The sequence below is a fragment of the Budorcas taxicolor genome, chromosome 25, assembly GCF_023091745.1.
Source record: "Budorcas taxicolor isolate Tak-1 chromosome 25, Takin1.1, whole genome shotgun sequence".
Lineage (NCBI taxonomy): Eukaryota > Metazoa > Chordata > Mammalia > Artiodactyla > Bovidae > Budorcas > Budorcas taxicolor.
The window spans coordinates 42,395,113-42,407,866 of record NC_068934.1 but is presented as its reverse complement, the minus strand read 5'-3'; positions in this window follow the sequence as shown (position 1 = coordinate 42,407,866).

Below are 12,754 nucleotides of genomic sequence, written 5' to 3'. Positions count from 1 at the left end.
TGCTTGGTGGGTGGCTGTCCAGGGCAGCCCTGGGACTTCACAGGGCAATAGGAAAACAGTGCTCTAACAGTGAAGAAATTACCTTTTAGGGGCTCACACTCAGGATTTCTAATCTGCAAGGCTGGTCTCTGGAAGGGTGGGGCTGGGGTGGAGCTTGTCTAAGAGCATTACCCAGACACCAAACAGGAGGACCCAGCCAGATACTAATATTAAGAAAAGTGTGGAAAGGATATTTGGTGTGGTTGAGCTATCATCTTCCAAACACAGGTAAGTAATCCTGGAGTGTGAAGTCAAGTGGGCCTTAGGAAGCGTTACTACAAACAAAGCTAGCGGAGGTGATGGAATTCCAGCTGAGCTATTTCAGATCCTAAATGACGATGCTGTGAAAGTGCTGCACTCAATATGCCAGCAAAATTAGAAAACTCAGCAGTGGCCACAGGACTGGAAAAGGTCCGTTTTCATTCCAATCCTAAAGAAGGGCAATACCAAAGAATGTTCAGACTACCACACAATTGCATTCATTTCACATGCTAGCAAGGTTATGTTCAAAATCCTTCAAGCTAGGTTTCCACAGCCCCTGAACTGAGAACTTCCAGATGTACAAGCTGGATTTAGAAAAGGCAAGAGAACCAGAGATCAAATTGCCAACATCTATTGGATCATAGAAAAAGCAAGAGAATTCCAGAAAAAAATCTGCTTCATTGACTACGCTAAAGCCTTTGACTGTGTGGATCATAACAAACTGTGGAAAATTCTTAAAACGGTGGGAATACCAGACCATCTTACCTGCCTCCTGAGAAATCTGTATGCAGGTCAAGAAGCAACTGTTAGAACTGGACATGGAACAACAGACTTATTCCAAATTGGGATAGGAGTACGTCAAGGCTGTATATTGTCACCTTCCTTATTTAACCTATATTGAGTAAATCATGAGAAATGCTGGGCTGGATGAAGCACAAACTGGGGTGAAGATTGCAGGGAGAATTATCAATAACCTCAGATACGAAGATGATACCACCCTAATGGCAGAAAGGACACAGGAACTAAAGAGCCTCATGATGAAGGTGAAAGAGGAGAGTGAAAAACCTGGCTTAAAACTCAACATTCAAAAAACTAAGATCATGGCATTTGGTTCCATTACTTCATGGCAAATAGATGGGGAAACAATGGAAACAGTGACAGACTTTATTTTCTTGGACTCCAAAATCACTGCAGGTGGACTACAGCCATGAAATTAAAAGATGCTTGCGCCTTGGAAGAAAAGCTTTGACCAACCTAGACAGCATGTTAAAAAGCAGAGACATCATTTTGCTGACAAAGGTCCATAGCGTCAAGGCTATGTTTTTTCCATTAGTCATATATGGATGTGAAAGTTGGACCATAAAGAAAGCTGAGTGCTGAAGAATTGATGCTTTTGAACTGGGGAGAAGACTCTTGAGAGTCCCTTGGACAGCAAGAAAATCAGACCAGTCAATCTTTACCACCCTATGGACTACAGTACACCCTGCCTTCCTGTCCCTCACTGTCTGCTGGAGTTTGCCAGTGAGGTGGCAAAGAACCAGACAGAACTCAGCGACTGAACAACAGCAACTATTATATTGCCTGCCAGACTAGCAATTCCATTTTGGCAGCACCACCACCATCTTTGACTCTACAGCAGAGTTTGCGCACTTATAAGTCCACCCCTTGGACTACAGCATGCCAGGCCTTCCTGTCCCTCACTGTCTCCCAGAATTTGCCCAGGTTCATGTCCACTGAGTAGGTGATGCTATCCAACCATCTCATCTCATAATAGTTGCTCGGTAGTGCCAGATGCTTAACCATTGGTGTATAAAGAGCAGTCTATCAAAGGTGAATTTTAATGTTCTAATACATAAAGATTAAGATTGTATGAAACTCATATGCATGGAAAATGAAGCTGTTCCTGCCCTGTCAATACAGCATCATAATAACTACCCAGAAATAAATTAGTCCTTCCAATAGGAGGAAGTGCCAAAGAGTTGATGCTTTCAATTTGTGGTGCTGGAGAAGACTCTTGAGAGTTCCTTGGACTGTGAGGAGATCAAACGAGCCAATCCTAAAGGAAATCAACCCTGAATATTCATTGGAAAGACTGATGCTGAAGTTGAAGCTCCAATATTTTGGCCACTTGATGCAAAGTGCCGACTCATTGGGAAAAACCCTGATGCTGGGAAAGATTGAAGGCAAAAAAAGGAGGTGGCAGAGGATGTTTGTTAGATAGCATCACCGACTCAATGGACAGGAATTTGAGCAAACTCTGGGAGATAGTGGAAGACAGAAGAGCCTGGTGTGCTGCAGTCCATGGGGTCACAAAGATTTGGATACGATATAGTGACTGAACAGCAACAAAAGGAGGAATTGAGGGAAGGACATTTATTCAGAGAAAAAAGAGCTTATCCCCTGGCTGCTTATAAAAGAGCTGTGTATTCCTGGCCATGGATGAATACATTTGAACTAAACTGACTTATCTTAAATGGGGTATCCCTGCCCTTGGATTTATCATTCACAGCTAGGGTCAACCGGATAGGAAACATGTATGAGGTTGCCAGAGAATCATTCTGAGCAACCATTTCTCTCCTGGGAATTTGAAACTTGGCTGAAGAGATGTGCAGAAGGTAAATTGTTGGTCTGAGTCATTTTAAAGGGTTCAGCATAAAAATTCCAAATTCCTGCTTTTGGGGCTCCAGAGGGATCCCCACCCCTGCCTTTCTGAGACTTGCTTCTTCAAATCTTCTTTTGATTTTCTAAGTGCCCGGGGCCCAGGGAGATAGTGTGGGAGAAATAGAGCTCCTCTTTGTCCGTTGCTGGTCCTCTTCTTGCTGGAGAGTGGGGCCAGGTCACCAGTGCCAATGGGCTAGAGGAAGGATTTCAAAATTCTTTGATTGTACCAGTTCCAGTGTTACTGAGATAGAACAAGCTCCCCAAACTGACAGCTGCCAGTGTCTCCAGGAGGGAGTCCCAGTTCCCTTTGCCTCTCCAGGAGGCTCTTCAAGATCAGCCAGGCTCTTTTCAAACTATTGCCTCTGTGCTTCTGTGATAGGACTTGGGGCTTGTGAGATGTTGCATGCACAATTTAAAAGCAGAGTCTGTCTCCTACAGCTCTCTGGTTCTCTTGAATATAATCCTAAGCTAAGCTAAGTCACTTCAGTTGTGTCTGACTCTGTGCGACCCCATAGACCGCAGCCCACCAGGCTCCCCCATCCCTGGGATTCTCCAGGCAAGAACACTAGAGTGGGTTGCCATTTCCTTCTCCAATGCATGAAAGTGAAAAGTGAAAGTGAAGTCGCTCAGTTGTATCCGACTCTTAGCGACCCCATGGACTGCAACCTACCAGGCTCCTCCATCCATGGGATTTTCCAGGCAAGAGTACTGGAGTGGGGTGCCATTGCCTTCTCTGGAATATATAATCCTACTGGTTTTCAAATGAGATGTTTTTGGGGTCTTGTTTTCCTGGTGCAGGACCGTTGGGCTAGGGAGCCTGATGCGGGGCTTGGACCCCTCACTCCTTGAGGAAGAGCTCTACAATTGTGACAGTCCTCCCATTTGTGACAGTCCTCCCTAGGCCCTCACTGATCTGGGGGGTCTGCATCCTGACAATATTATATCTCTGGCCCTCCTCCTGGCTCACTGTAGTTCCTTCTTTATGTCTTTAGTTGTGGACAGTCTTTTCTGCTAGTCTTCAGAGTGTTCGCATAGATATTTGTTCTAGTAGTAGTAATTTTGGTGTGTCCATGTAGGAGGTGAGTTTTGGGTCTTCCTCCTCCACCATCTTGGTCACCTGCCAAATCATTGAATATTGAATTTAGGAATAGGAAAAGGGAAGAAATCAAACTGACTCCTCAGTTTCTTTTTTGTGCATTGGACTGACATTGTCTAAATTCAGAATACAGGAAGGGCAAAATTTTGCTTTCCTTCTATTATTTTTTTTTTTTGGACATCTATGTAGGGTTTTCTACTTGGGATTTGAAATACTTCTTTAGACAAAATAGTGAGTCTAAGCCATAGACTTAGCAGGTATAATTGTTCAGTCACTCAGTCATATCTGACTTTTTGTGACCCCATGGACTGCAGCACACCAGGCTTCTTTATGGTCCAATTCTCACATAGGTACAGGAATGGTGGAAAAACAATAGCTTTGACTATATGGACCTTTGTTGGCAAAGTGATGTCTCTGCTTTTTAAAACACTGTCTAAGGTCATCATAGCTTTTCTTGCAAGGGGCAGGTATCTTTTAATAGCATGGCTGCAGCCACCATCCTGCAGTGATTTTGGAGACCAAGATAATAAATGTCTGTCACTGTTTCCATTTATATAGCCGGTATAGGCACATACTAAGTACCTATCAGTATCAGGAGCATCAGAGAAGATCATACAAAATGAAAAGAGAAGAAGGCTAAGGGTGAGCTTTTAGAACTCTGATTTTAAGTAGAGCATTGAGAAGATAGAGCCAGCAAAGAAGATATCAGGAATGGCTAGACAAACTAATAGGAGAAATAGAAATGTATCTGCCTACTGTAGACTTTAAAAAATGCTCATGAAACTTCCCTGGTGACTAGGGATAAAGAATCCACCTGTCAGTGCAGGAGACACAGTTTCGATTCCTGATCCAGGAGGATCCCACATGACACAGAGCAGCTAAGCCTGTGCGCCACAACCATTGAGCCTGTGCTCTAGAGCCTGGGAGCTGCAACTCCTGAAGCCCACGTGCCCTAGAGCCCATGCTCCAAAACAGGAGAAGCCATTCCAATGAGAAGCCTGTGCACAGCAGCTAGAGAGTAGACCCCACTTGCCGTAACTAGAGGAAAGGCCACACAGCATTGAAGACCCAGCACAACAAACAAGCAAAATTATTAAAAAAACTCACAACCCACAAGTTGAGAGTTATGTTTTATTCGGTGGGAGTTTTTAGGACTGCAAGCCCGGGAGACAACACTTCAAGTAACTCTGAGAGAACTGCTCTGAGGAGCTGAGGGGAGGAGCCAGGTTATGTAGAAGTTTTGCAACCAAGGGCAGGTAGTTCAAATGTCAAAAGTTTTTGTAAATTAAAGAAAACCAGATATGCAACGATCTGAGTTCACTGAAATCATTCCTTTGATATGCACCTCAGCTATCTGAGGCCAGTATCCTGCAACTCCTTTTCCAACAACACGAGAGATGACTCTACACATGGACATCATGTGTAGAAATTGACCATCACCAGATGGTCAATACTGTAATCAGAATGATTATATTCTTTGCAGCCAAAGATGGAGAAGCTCTATACAGTCAGCAAAAACAAAACCAGGAGCTGACTGTGGCTCAGATCATGAACTCCTTATTGCCAAATTCAAACTTAAATTGAAGAAAGTATGGAAAACCATTAGACCATTCAGGTATGACCTAAATCAAATCCCTTACAATTATAGTGACAAATAGATTCAAAGGACTAGATCTGATAGAGTGCCTGAAGAACTATGGACCAAGTTTTGTGACACTGTACAGGAGGCAGTGATCCAGACCAACCCTAAGAAAAAAATGCAAAAAGGCAAAATGATTGTTTGAGGAGGCCTTACAAATAGCTGAGAAAAGAGAAGCAAAAGTCAAAGGAGAAAAGGAAAGATATACCCATATGAATGCAGAGTTCCAAAGAATAGCAAGGAGAGATAAAAAAAGCCTTCCTCAATGATCAATGCAAAGAAATACAGGAAAACAATAGAATGGGAAAGGCTAGAGATCTCTTCAAGAGAATTAGAGATGCCAAGGGAATATTTCATGCAAAGATGGACACAACAAAGGACAGAAATGGTATGGACCTAACAGAAGCAAAAGATATTAAGGAGAGGTGGCAAGAATGCACAGAAGAACTATATTAAAAAGACCTTCATAACCCAGATAACCACGATGATGTGATCACTCACCTAGAGCCAGACATCCTGGAATGTGAAATCAAGTGGGCCTTAGGAAGTATCACTATGAACAAAGCTAGTGGAGGTGATGGAATTCCAGTTGAGCTATTTCAAATGCTAAAAGATGATGCTGTGAAAGTGCTGCACTCAATATGCCAGCAAATTTGGAAAACTCGGCAGTGGTCACAGGACTGGAAAAGGTCAGTTTTCATTCCAATCCCAAAGAATGGCAATGCCAAAGAATGTTCAAACTATCGCACAATTGCACTCATCTGAACACAGATGAGCAAAGTAATGCTCAAAATTCTCCAAGCCAGGCTTCAACAGTATGTGAACCGTGAACTCCCAGATGTTCAAACTGGAATTAGAAAAGGCAGAGGAACCAGAGATCAAATTTCCAACACCCATTGGCTCATTGAAAAAGCAAGAGAGTTCCAGAAAGACATCGACTCCTCTTGAGAAATCTGTATGCAGGTCAAGAATCAACAGTTAGAACTGGAAATAGAGCAACAGACTTGTTCCAAAATGGGGTAAGAGTATGTCAAAGCTATATTGTCACCCTGCTTATTTAACTTGTATGCAGAGTACATCATGAGAAATGCCAGGCTGGATGAAGCACAAACTGGAATCAAGATTGCCGGGAGAAATATCAATAACCTCAGATATGCAGATGACACCACCCTTATGGCAGAAAGTGAAAAAGAACTAAAGAGCCTCTTGATGAAAATGAAAGAAGAGAGTGAAAAATTTGGCTTAAAATTCAACATTCAGAAAGCGAAGATCATGGTATTTGGTCCCATCGCTTCATGGCAAATAGATGGGGAAACAATGGAAACAGCGACAGACTTTATTTTCTTGGGTTCCAAAATCACTGCAAATGGTGACTGCAGCCATGAAATTAAAAGATGCTTGCTCCTTGGAAGGGAAGTTATGACCAACCTAGATAGCATATTAAAAAGCAGAGACATTACTTTGCTAACAAAGGTCCATCTAGTCAAAGTTAAGTTTTTTCAGTAGTCATGTATGGATGTGAGAGTTGGATTATAAAGAAAGCTGAGCACTGAAGAATTGACGCTTTTGAACTGTGGTGTTGAAGACTCTTGAGAGTTCCTTGGACTGCAAGGAGATTCAACCAGTCCATCCTAAAGGAAATCAGTCCTGGACATTCATTGGAAGGACTGATGTTGAAGCTGAAACTCCAATACTTTGGCCACCTGATGTGAAGAACTGACCCATTGGAAAAGATCTTGATTTTGGAAAAGTTTGAAGGCGGGAGAAGAAGGGGATGACAGAGGATGAGATGGTTGGATGGCATCACTGACTCAGTGGACATGAGTTTGAGTGAGCTCCGGAAATTGGCGATGGACAGGGAAGCCTGGCATGCTGCAGTCCATGGGGTTGCAAAGAGTCAGACTCAACTGAACAACTGAACTGAACTGAACTGATCCTGTTTTCAACTCTTGAGCTTCCTTTTCTCAGGGCTCACAGTAGGGAGTGGCTACAGTCTGATGGCTGCTAGATGGCAGGTGTTCTTTTCTTCCTGAATTCCCTCAGGGCTCACCGGCTCAATTGCTGATAGCTGTGACTGTCTTATTTACTGATATGGCAGGAATATTTCATTCCTCACTACTATCTCCTTCTGATGTGCCACCTCTTGCTATCACTTGCTCCTCTTGGTTATCTCTGTAAATAGTACTCCCTTCCACCCAGTTACCCAAGTCAAAAGTCTTTACAATACCTTTATGCTCAGTCAAGGCTCAGTCAGTTCCAAATCCAGTGAATTCTACTTACCAAACATCTTCCTATCATCATAATAAGATCAGAGAGAAAATTTTAGTGTTACTTGACTTAATATGGTTCCAGCCCAAACTGAAGTAATCATGTTCCTGCTAACTTGGGCTGCTTCATTGCATACGCATGAATACATTATTATTAACATTTGCCTTGGGTTGTGTTGTGGCAGTCTGAGTCAGAAAGACTCAGATTTTCTGAAAAAGAATTTCCAGACACAGAATATTTCAGAAGGGGTGAATTTATTTAGAGCAATGAGCAGAGATAATGAAGACACTGCCAATGCAGTGGCCCAACCTTCTGACAGACCAGGGAGAAGTGATAGTTTTGCGGGTTGTGGTTGGTGGTGTATTAGTTGCTTAGTCATGTCCGACTCTTGCAACCCCATGGACTGTAGTCTGCCAGGCTCCTCTGTCCGTGGGATTCTCCAGGCAAGTATACTGGAGTGGGTGGCCATTTCCTTCTCCAGGGGATCTTCCCGACCCAAGAATCGAACCCAGTTCTCCTGCATTGCAGGCAGATTCTTTACCAACTGAGCTACAGAGGAAGTCCTTTTGTGAGTTAGTAGCCAATTTTTATAGCCACAAGGCAAAGAAAATTCCTGCTTCAAGGTTGGCATTAGGTGATTGGTTAGGGTACTATAGGGTGACTATTGGGATGGGCAGTTTTGCCTACTTTGGGGCCAGGAAACCTGCTGGTGATGATCAGGGGGACCTTTGGCAATGCTTACAAGGGGCTCAGTCAGTGCTGGAGGTGACACTTGTTTCTTGGCTTTGCCTCAGTGGCCTTGGTGAAAGGCCTCACACCTGTGGCCTTGGGCCAGGACTCCACAGGCTGGTTTCTTGAGAAAGAAGTTCCAAGGTACAAATGTGCACACAGGTTTATTGCAGCATTCTTTTAGACCTACATTCCATAAGTGTGCAACAGAAGCTTGATTGTTGAGAGGTTCATGTTGAATCACAATAGATAGCTCTTAAGTGATTTCATGGGCAGATGGAATGGCTCTTCAGAAATGTCTGGAATTAAACCATAGTGGGAAACTTTGTAACTACACATTGATTAGTCAATAGATACAGGTTTCCCCTCACTAGATGGATGTAACCTTGGGGATATATTTCCCCTTGTGAAGTGAAGTGAAGTGAAATTGACTCAGTTGTGTTCAACTCTTTGCGACTCTCCATGGAATTCTCCAGGTCAGAATACTGGAGTGGGTAGCCTTTCCCTTCTCCAGGGGATCCTCCAAACCCAAGCATTGAACCCAGGTCTCCCGCATTGCAGGCAGATTCTTTACCAGCTGAGCCACAAGGGAAGCCCAAGAATGCTGGAGTGGGTAGCCTTCCCGTCTCCCGTGGATCTTCCTGACCCAGGAATTGAGCCAGGGTCTCCTGCACTGCAGGTGGATTCTTTACCAACTGAGCTATCAATAGTTCCCCTTGACCTAGATCAATTCTAATGGAGGCTATAAGCTATCACTTGCCCAAACTCACAGCATTAGGGAATTGCTATTTTGGCCCTGAAAGGGAGGTCTAGGTGATACATCACACCTATCAGAGCTTCCATTACAGCCCACAACTTGTGCCACACAGATCCACTTGATTTGTAAGAATTCCTCTATCAGGGAACAGCTCCTTTAGGGAGAAGTTATAAGAGAGATTTAGAGTGATGATCTACACGCAGATATCACCATTGTAGCTGGTATCAGGTTGGCAAATGTTACTCACCATCTCTCTCCTGCACAATTCATTCTAGGCATCTCTCAACCTTCTGGTCTGGGCTGCATATGAGGAGGAATGATACAGACCCAATCCCTGAGGCATCAGAGGTCCTACTCACCATGCTCTTTTCAGGTCCTGGCAAATTTTCATGTCCCTCTATAGTCAAAATTACACAGGGCAATACTAAGAGATGTCCCAACGGAACACAGATAGCAGAGAAAAATGACGTAAGCACACTGGAAAGATCAGCTCTACCTCCTGCTGCTTATCAGGGTCTATTAATCTCGATTGGTGACTACCTTCCCTACCTACTAGCCTCTTAGTCCAGAAATCTGATGTGAGTTAGGGGTAGGCATAACTTTATGTTTGAGTTTCTCCCGGTGTCTCCTGATGGAAATGTTTCCATTCTGTATCAGTTCAGTTCAGTTCAGTCGCTCAGTCATGTCCGACTCTTTGCGACCCCATGAATCGCAGCACGGCAGGCCTCCCTGTCCATCACCAACTCCTGGAGTTCACTCACACTCACGTCCATCGAGTCAGTGATGCCATCCAGCCATCTCATCCTCTGTCGTCCCCTTCTCTTCCTGCCCCCAATTCCTCCCAGCATGAGAGTCTTTTCCAATGAGTCAACTCTTCGCATGAGGTGGCCAAAGTACTGGAGTTTCAGCTTTAGCATCATTCCTTCCAAAGAAGTCCCAGGGCTGATCTCCTTCAGAATGGACTGGTTGGATCTCCTTGCAGTCCAAGGGACTCTCAGGACCTATATACTCACAGATACTTGATTTGAAGTGAGAGAAAGAACAGAGTTCCCATATGGGGAACTGAGAGTTTGATAAATTGAGCCATTTCAACTTCTGGCGTTTTGTCCTCAGGGTAAATACCTGTGGGCGAACAAAGCACCATATACTGGTCATTGATTTGGAATATATACTACATCCTGAGAAAAGCTTCCCATTTTGGCAGAATATCATCTCAACTGCAGTTTCACAAAGCTGTTCCACTGCCCTTGGGACTGGCACCTTCTGGGTAGCAGAGTGGGTGATAGACCTAGGGCATCCCATGGTCATGAATTCACTGCTAGGCTTCTTTTCTTTCCATGTGTGTCTCCTGGTTCAGTGAAATGTATATTATAAAGTAAGTAACCTCCAATTAAAATAAATAAATTTATATTTAAAAAAATCCAATATTTGGCTGACCATCCATTCTCAATGCCTTCGGATAGTTGAGGGTTGGTTGAGGGCATGAAAGCAAAAAAGAGAAATCCTTAAACCCAGAATGCAAGTTAACTTTATTCAAGGTGTCCCCTACTCCTCTAGAAATGAAAGGGATCTAATCTAATCAATTTGTCATCAAAGTACTGGTTGGTCTCCTTGAGGAAAAGTGCCATGTTGGTGACACTCTATTGCTTGCAGTTTAGACATTTGGCAGCAATGACAGCTAGTTCAGAGGTTGTACCTAGTCTCAATCCCTGCCTCTAGTTGGAAGCCAATTTTGCTTACCTTGGAGAGGCTGGTGACAGAGAATGGTGGGCATTAACTCTAAGTCATTTGGTTACTTCATTGTTTAGTGCCTCATCTATCCTGTTTGGTGTCTAGCTAGTGGGTGATAAAAGTGATACAAAGACCTTCACAACTCATGCCACTCCCATAAGTGCCTCCTGCCCAGTCCTCCTATTCATCTATCATCCATTCTTTCTGTGTTTAGGCCCAGACTAACAGCTCAGTTGGGAAGGAATCTGCCTGCAATGCAGGAGACTGGGTTCAATCCCTTGGTTGGGAAGATCCCCTGGAGAAGCAAATGGCAACCCGCTTCAGTATTCTTGTCTGGAGAAACCCATGGACAGAAGAGCCTGGCAGGCTGCTGTCCATGGGGTCACAAGAGTCGGACATGACTTACTGACTAAATCACCAACAAGCTAAGCCATTTGAAAACCTCTGTATTTCGTATACAATATATCTTACGCAGGCTACTTTTCTTTCCACACAAAGTGGATGATCAGATGTCATGCCTGAATCTCTGCCCATTTAGAGAATTTCCTTGAGGTCACCCAGTGTGGGCCAATAGTTCAGTAACAGTCTGTGGTTTGTACACATATTTGAGTCATTCCTCATGTGAACCTAGCCCAATAATCTTCTTCCACTGTCTTCCAGTCATGACAGATACCTGGGGTGGGGGTGGGCTTGGGGTGCCTGGTGTGAAGGGAAATGAAGTGTAATAATTGGTAGATGACTGGGGCTTTGAACCACACTTCTAACATAACTTATATGTGTCCTCTGTCTCTGTGCTTGTCCTTTTCTTCAGAATTCTTGATCCTCAGAAACTGTGTAAGACAAATGTTTCTTGTTTTAAGCTGCTAAATACTGGAGTGATAGTTTTGCAGCAATAGATAACTTCACATCTCTACCAATACATCCTTTTTCTTTTTGGTAACAGTCACCCTAACAGGTGTGATTTCTATTTGCAGCTCCCTGATGATTAGTGATGTTGAGCATGTTTTCATATGTGTGCCTACTAGCCATTTGTGTGCCTTCTTTGGAAGAATGTCTTTTCAGATCGTTTGCACATTTTAAATTATTTTACTTTTGGCAGCACTGGATCTTCATTGCTGCACGTGGGCTTTCTCTAATTTTGGTGAGCAGGGGTTACTATCTAGCTGAGCAAGAGCTTTTCATCACTGTGGCTTCTCTTGTTGCAGGGCATGGGTTCTAGGGCACACAGGCTTGGTGGTTGTGGTACTCAGGCTTAGAGCACGATAGTGGTTGTGGTACATGGACTCTACAGCAAGTGGGCTTTAGTGGTTGTGGTGCACAGGCTTAGTTGCCCCATGGCAAGTGGAATCCTCCTGGACCACGGAGTGAACCTGTGACCCCTGCGTTGGCAGGCAGATTCTTAACGACTGGACCACTAGGAAAACCCCCTTTGCACATTTTTAATTTGGATTTTTTTTTGTTTTAAATATTATTGGTTGCACAAAATCCTCACATTTTCAATGTGGTTGCTGTATTTTTCAGCTCCAGATTTTATGCTTGGTTCCCTTTCATAATTTCTATGTAATGCTCAAAATTCTCCAAGCCAGGCTTCAGCAATACGTGAACCGTGAACTTCCTGATGTTCAAGCTGGTTTTAGAAAAGGCAGAGGAACCAGAGATCAAATTGCCAACATCTGCTGGATCATGGAAAAAGCAAGAGAGTTCCAGAAAAACATCTATTTCTGCTCATTGACTATGCCAAAGCCTTTGACTGTGTGGATCACAATAAACTGGAAAATTCTGAGAGAGATGGGAATACCAGAGCACCTGACCTGCCTCTTGAGAAACCTGTATGCAGGTCAGGAAGCAACAG